The following is a 6,908-nucleotide window of genomic DNA, read 5'->3' on the forward strand; positions in this document are numbered from 1 at the left end:
AAAAAAAAAAAAAAAATTTCCCCCAACATCATTCTCTCCCTCTCTCTCTGCCTCAGGTCTAATTCATCTCCTACTTGAATAGAACAAATTACTCTGTCTCTCTGCTCATTTTCCCCCAGAAGATTTGGATTCATCAGTTGATTCATTTAGGGCAATTTCCCAAAGCTCACCTCAGAGTATTGGTTCCAAGGGCTACAAAACTTAGAAAAAATAGTTCAATGACTAAATACATTTGGGAAATGCCAGATTTTGGTTTTTGTTGTTGTTGTTGTTTTGAGAAGTGGTGTCATAGCTCCCTGCAACCTCAAACTCCTGGGCTCAAGTGATCCTCCTGCCTCAGCCACCAGTGTAGCTGGGACTACAAATATATACCAACACACCAAACTAATTTTTCTGGTTTTTGTAGAAACAGGTCTCACTCTTGCTTAGGCTGATCTCAAACTCCTGACTTCAAGCAGTCTCCCCTCCTCCACCTCCCTAAGATGACAGCTGTGAGCCACCTCGCCCAGCCCAAGATCCCATATTTGCTGTGAGACTTTCAGAGGCCTTTAATGTGCCAACAGGATATTCTCTTAGAGGGGCTATAACACTCTCCAATTATTGCCTTCGATTTTTTTTTCTTTTTAAGGAAAAATGTTTGGAGTTGCAGAGATAATGCTTTATGTCCACTAAATCTGGATTCATTTGCTCCTTCTGGGTACCCAGGAAGATAGTTCTAGACTCTAGTGCAGTTAGGTTGGGCCCATCTGACCAATTCTGGCTGGTGGGAATGGAAGTAATACATGACTTCTGAGCCAAAGCCGAGGCATAACCTCCCAGCGCCCCCTTCCTCCCACTCGGTGATTAGCAGTTGTGGAGGCCACATATTGAGATGGCACAAAATGGGAGCAACCTGAATGGTGACATCACAACACAGTCGGCAGCTGACCTGGAAGGCCACCCGATGCAAGAGGGACATCTTACAAGTCAAAAACCCTTGCCTGAAGCCTTTGAGATGTCTTGGTTAATTGCACAGCATAGCTGAGCCCATCCTGACTAATACGTAAAAAGAGAGATGGGCAGAGGCTGTTACACTGCAGACAGATTCTAGATGATGGGAAGCTCGGAACTGTTTGTCTGATTGGTCAGCTAAGAAGGTCTAAGAAGGCAAAGAGGAGGGACCTTCTACCTGCTGCACTTTCAGACCCCCACCCCAGCCCCACTGCTGCCTCCATCCTCTAACACCCTGTTTGGCTTTGATGGCTCCCTGGACTTGGAACTAGACTTGCTCTGTGTGACCACCTGATAAGATGGGCTGGACCTGACAGGGGAGAGCGGGAGAGGACAGGAAGTAAGTGCATCCTCCCCCGACCCCCACCCCTACTGCCTTCCCTTGGCACCAGAGGGCCCGTGGGGCTTGTGGTGGTCTTTCCCCAGCTCTCCTGATTGGAAGGGAGGGGGTGGAGGTGAAGGTGGGAAGGAGATATTCCCACTCGCCCACACCCACTCCCCTCACAACAAATTAACAAATTTAGGGAGAGAGAAGAGGGAGGTCTCAGCACACAAAGGTGGATAATTTATACCATGCCCCCTGCAGTGTGGAGCTGAGGAAAGACCTCGGTGCTGGGAGGCACCTTTCCCTGGACCTGCAGAGGAAAGAAACTGAGGGACCTAAGGAGAAGGATGATGATGAAAAAAAAACAACTTTTTCTTTTTTTGAGACAGAGTCTTACTATGTCGACCTCAGTAGAGTGCTGTGGCGTCACACCTCACAGCAACCTCAAACTCTTGGGCTCAAGCGATTCTCTTGCCTCAGCCTCCCAGGTAGCTGGGACCACAGGCGCCCGCCACAACGCCCAGCTATTTTTTTTGTTGTTGCAGTTGTTATTGTTGTTTAGCAGGCTGGGGCTGAAACTGCCAGTCTCTGTGTATGTGGTCAGCTCCCTAACCACTGAGCAACAGGTGCCAAGCCAAAAGAAAACCATTTTAAGACCACAGCGACTGCTTAGCAGACCTGCTCTTCCCCTCCCAACAGGTGAGCCACATTCGTCTCTGTAAGTGGCAGAGAGGAGAGGAAATGTTGGTTGAAAAAGAAGCCCTCTTGGGCGGTGCCTGTGGCTCAGTAAGTAGGGCGCCAGCCTCATGTACCGAGGGTGGCAGGTTCAAACCCAGCCCTGGCCAAACTGCAACAAAAAAATAGCCAGGTGTTGTGGCGGGTACCTATAGTCCCAGCTACTTGGGAGGCTGAAGCAAGAGAATCTTCTAAGCCCAAGAGCTAGAGGTTGCTGTGAGCTGTGACGCCACTGAACTCTACCAAGGGCAACAAAGTGAGACTTTTGTCTCTAAAAAAAAAAAAAAAGAAGAAGCTCTTGGACAGGATTTGCTCTAATCAGAGTTCCAAAACCCAGGACTGTTCTGTAGCTGTTTTAGCCACACCAGTGGTTTTCACACTTTGGGCATATCAGAATCACTTGAGGAAGTTGCAGACACATATGGGCACAGGCCCTGCAGGCTTTGATCAGCCGAGGCCTCTGAGTTCCTAGCGTCCAGGTGATTCTGACACACCGCAGAGAAAGGAAGTTCTCGAGATGATCATCGTTAACGTCTTGGTATGTCTTTCTCCTATAAAAATGAATGTATGGTATTTTTTAAATCTAAATTTCACTGATAACTATCAACATTTTTAAAATCTTGGCCTCCACAAGCCAGTTCCTGGCTCTGAGGAGTAGCTGATCATCAACCTCCATGGCACGATGGGGTCTCCTGACTGCTTCAGGGTTTAAGAGAGAGCTCCTTTGGTTTTCTTAGTGACTGGCTCCCCAAGGGAACGTGGCCAAGTCCTCAGGCAGCCCCCCCCCCAGCTCAGCTGAGTGTCAGTAAGAGTGTGTTCCCCGGAGGCCTTTGGGATTTTCTCATACGGCTTATTTGCCATGACATTTACTCACCCTGCTGAGCATGAGGTGAGCCCCTTTCAACCCCAAAACTTGTGTCTTTCTACTATGAAATGACTCAAGTCATTTTTAATAATTGTCTCCCCTCCATTTTTATTTTCTGGAACCTTGAACAGTAGAGGGTTGCAACTCTGAACTTGATCCTCTATGTCACCTAACTTTTATTTCTTATATTCCATTCTTTGTTCCTTCTGGGACATTTCCTAGCTTTAGTCACCAAGCTTTGATGACATTTCTCCAAGTTTCGGCAATCAGTTTTGATTTCCGACGGCCCTGTCTCTTTCTTGTAAGGAAATTAGTATTTGCAAATACTAATTAGGCTTTTTAAAACGTTGTCTTTAGTTCTGTGTATTATCTCTGTATCCTCTGGGGATCATTTTTATCTTGACCTCTCTTTTCCAAGTTGCAGGCTTTCTCAAATGTCTGCCAATCCTTGATAGTTTGTGCATATTAAAAAATGAACCAATAGCCGGGTGAAGTGGCTCACACCTGTAATCCTAGCACTCTGGGAGGCCGAGGTGAGCAGACCACCTGAGCTCAGAAGTTTCAGATCAGCCGGATCAAGAGCGAGACCCCGTCTCCACTAAACAAATAGCCAGGTATCATGGCAGGCACCTGTAGTCCCAGCTACACAGGAGGTTGAGGCAAGAGGATTGCCTAAACCCAAGAGTTTGAGGTTGCTGTGAGCTATGATGCCACAGCACTCTACCCAGGGTGACAGAGTGACATTCTTTCTCAAAAAAAAAAAAAAGAAAAACGAACCAATAAAAAGCTGAGTGAGGCCCTGTGTTGGTGGGTGGAGCTTGTTAACCACTGAGCCCTAATTTTAGCTAATTGCCTGGGGAACCCTTAAAGCCAGCATTCAGAGGTCTTTGCTCTGGGGTTCTTTAATGTTTTGGGCAAAAAAAATCTTCTGATTGTTTCCCTGGGGTTCCACCGCGCTGATCTGGTCTTCTGCATCAGGGTAGGGAAGGATCAGAAGTTCTGTGTTGCACATGACACATCTCAGGTATAACTGCAGACAGAAGCAATGTTCCTCGTCTAGGGCGGTTGCCTGAGTGGGCACAGCAGGGGCAAAGAGGGGCAACTGGGCAGTCGGTGGCAATGTGCTTGGCCTTGGGGTCCAGGTACAGAGACAAGGATGAGGTCTGGAGGTGAAGAATGTGGATGGTGACAAGGCCAGGGGTGGCGTCAGGGGTGGGTGGCAGAGTGGACATAAGAGTGAAGGGATGGTCAGGTGTGGCTGGGCCTGCTGGCAGACCTGGGAGTTGACATCAGTGGCAGCAGGAGATGGGGGGAAAGGATTAGGGAGACAGAGCCAATGTCCTCCATGGATCCCAGGTGGGGTAAATGGCCTTGAGATGGGGAGCTGGCATGGGTCTCAGGAAGAGCCATGCACAGGGGTGGGCTTCCCTCTATAACACTAAGGCCATCAGAGCCAAGGGGTCCCTGGTCAACACCAAGACCTAAGACATGGGCAGCCCCCAGAAGAGGAACAAGGGGGGAGGCAACCTCAGGCTGCAGTCAAGACAAGGGACTGTGACAAGAGCAGGAGCACGGGTAGATTTCTGTCCAGTAAAACAGGTTTCAGAGGACAAATGGCAGGAGGTTTGACATGCTAGCCTCCAGAGCTGGTGGGGGCGGCAGCTTGTTCTGCAGCCGAGGTGACCAGGACTGTTCACGTGGGTGAACTAGCTCATCTTTGGACTCCCACTGACCCCTCGATGAGGGGAAGTTGCCCAGAAGCCAGCAGTGACAGTGCCCAGGAAGTTCCTGTGGCTTGGCCTCTGTCCTCTGCGAGGCTCTTCTAGCCACCAGCAGAAGAATGTGGGCAGCCCCTGTGTGTGAGCTCTCAGTCGCCACAGAGCCTGACTCAGGCAGGGCAGCCTTGGGACAGCAGAGAGCACATAGAGAGCCTCTGGGCACACAGAGCGGGGAAAGGGAGGTCATGCCCTAGAACAGCAAGGCCCTATCGCTGTCACTGGGCCCAGAGCCCACAGCCCATAGGCATCACTCTACACACAGCTAGAAAGTCCGTCCTGGTCAGTGTGGGCGGTCCAGGAGGGGCAGAGGAGGTTGGGACAGTGTCTGCCATCAGCCCCTTCTAGAGCAAGAGAGGTTACATCCCCTCGCAGGCCCTCTAAGGTGGGGTCCGATGCCAGCCTGCCAAAAATGCCAATGTGCACCACATACTCTAATGGCCATATCTGCAGAAAGAATATACAGTGCGTGCCCTTTTAAAAACCTAAACACCTGGTAGTACCCAATTGATGTTTTTTAAAAACCTCATCTCTCTTGGGTTTTGCCTTTTTTTTCCCTACAATAAGCCAAGCGGCTGTCTTTGGATCTTTCCTGAGGACATATTTTCCCATCTGAGTTCCTAGTAAAGTGTCTCAGTTTTATTCTCTCTTGTAGTAAAGGGTTAGAGAAGCTGATGGTTACCTTGGCGTCCACGTTTTCCATAGAGAAGGCACCTCTCCCCTCTGCAGTCTCTCAGCCCCTCCCTCTCACAGCTGATTGGCTGGTGGCTGTTTATGGATAAATATGTGCAGCTGCAGAGATCACGTGCTCCTTCAAAACCATCTCTCAGCGCTCACGTCCAGGAGAGAGAGGGGAACCCTGTCTCGAAATCAAACAAGAAAGAGAGAGAGAAAGAGAGAAAAGAAAGAAAGAGAGAGGCAGAAAGAGAGAGAGACAGAGGGAAGGAAAGAAGGAAGGATCTGTCAGGATCCCATGGCTCGGCGTCTAGCTCAGTGGTTAGGACACCGACCATATACATCAGGAGCTGGTGGGTTGGAACCTGGCCTGGGCCTGCTAGACAACAATGACAACTACAACAAAAAAACAGCCGGGCGTTGTGGCAGGTGCCTGTAGTCCCAGCTACTTGGGAGGCTGAGGCAAGAGAATCGCTTGAGCCTAGGAGTTTGAGGTTGCTGTAAGCTGTGATGCCACAGTGCTCTACCAAGAATGACCTAGTGAGACTCTGTCTCAAAAGAAAAGATCCCAGCTCATTCTGAACTTACCTGTGATGTTGGAAACAAGAAGTGCTATAGGCTCGGTGCCTGTGGCTCGAACGGCTAAGGCACCAGCCACATACACCTAAGATGGTGTGTTCAAATCCAGCCTGGGCCTGCCAAACAACAATGACGGCTGCAACCAAAAAGCCGGGCATTGTGGCGGGCACCTGTGGTCCCAGCTACTTGGGAGGCTGAGGCAGGCGACTCGCTTGAGCCCAGGAGTTGGAGGTTGCTGTGAGCTTTGATGCCACAGCACTCTACCCAGGGGGACAGCTTGAAGCTCTGTCTCAAAAGAAAAAAAAAAGTGCTGCTCTTTGGCTGCTGGGGAATAGGATTGTCAGCCTTTTAGCCTGGGGTGGCCGGACGCTTGCTCACTTTGGCCACCAGATGGCGCCCTCTGCAGCCCTCTCTTTCTCCAGAGCTCGAAGCAGCCTGTCCGGTCTGAAAAATGCTCCTCCTCCCTGCTCCACGGGGTGCTTTGATGAGAAAACATCCAGATACAAGAAGACAGGGGCCTGGTTTCATAATCAATCCTTTCACTATGGGAGCCATCTAAATAATGTCTATTCACAAACTTGTCTCATTCAAGGCTTAACACAAAACACAATTGGACAGCCTGCTCCCTGTCCAGTAGAAATGATCTTGGGGTCTCACACTGTGTGGATCCATACCATAGTCAATACATGTACCAGGGTGTCCTGGAGCTCAGCCTACAAGGATACAGGTGCGTGTCCACGTGCCAACATAACAATAACCACAAACTTTGTTGAGTGTTTACTGTGTACCAAGCTCTAATCAATGTTTTACAAATTGTATTTATTCATCCTAGAAGCCCTTCAAGGAAGTCTCTAGTGTAAAAGCTCAGATGTGGGATCCCAACTGCCTGGGTTTTTTTTTTTTTTTGAGACAGTCTCAAGCTGTCACCCTGGATAGAGTGCCATGGTGTCACAGTTCACAGCAA

This window comes from Otolemur garnettii, unplaced genomic scaffold, assembly GCF_000181295.1.
Source record: "Otolemur garnettii isolate 467f Iridium unplaced genomic scaffold, OtoGar3 scaffold00018, whole genome shotgun sequence".
NCBI lineage: Eukaryota > Metazoa > Chordata > Mammalia > Primates > Galagidae > Otolemur > Otolemur garnettii.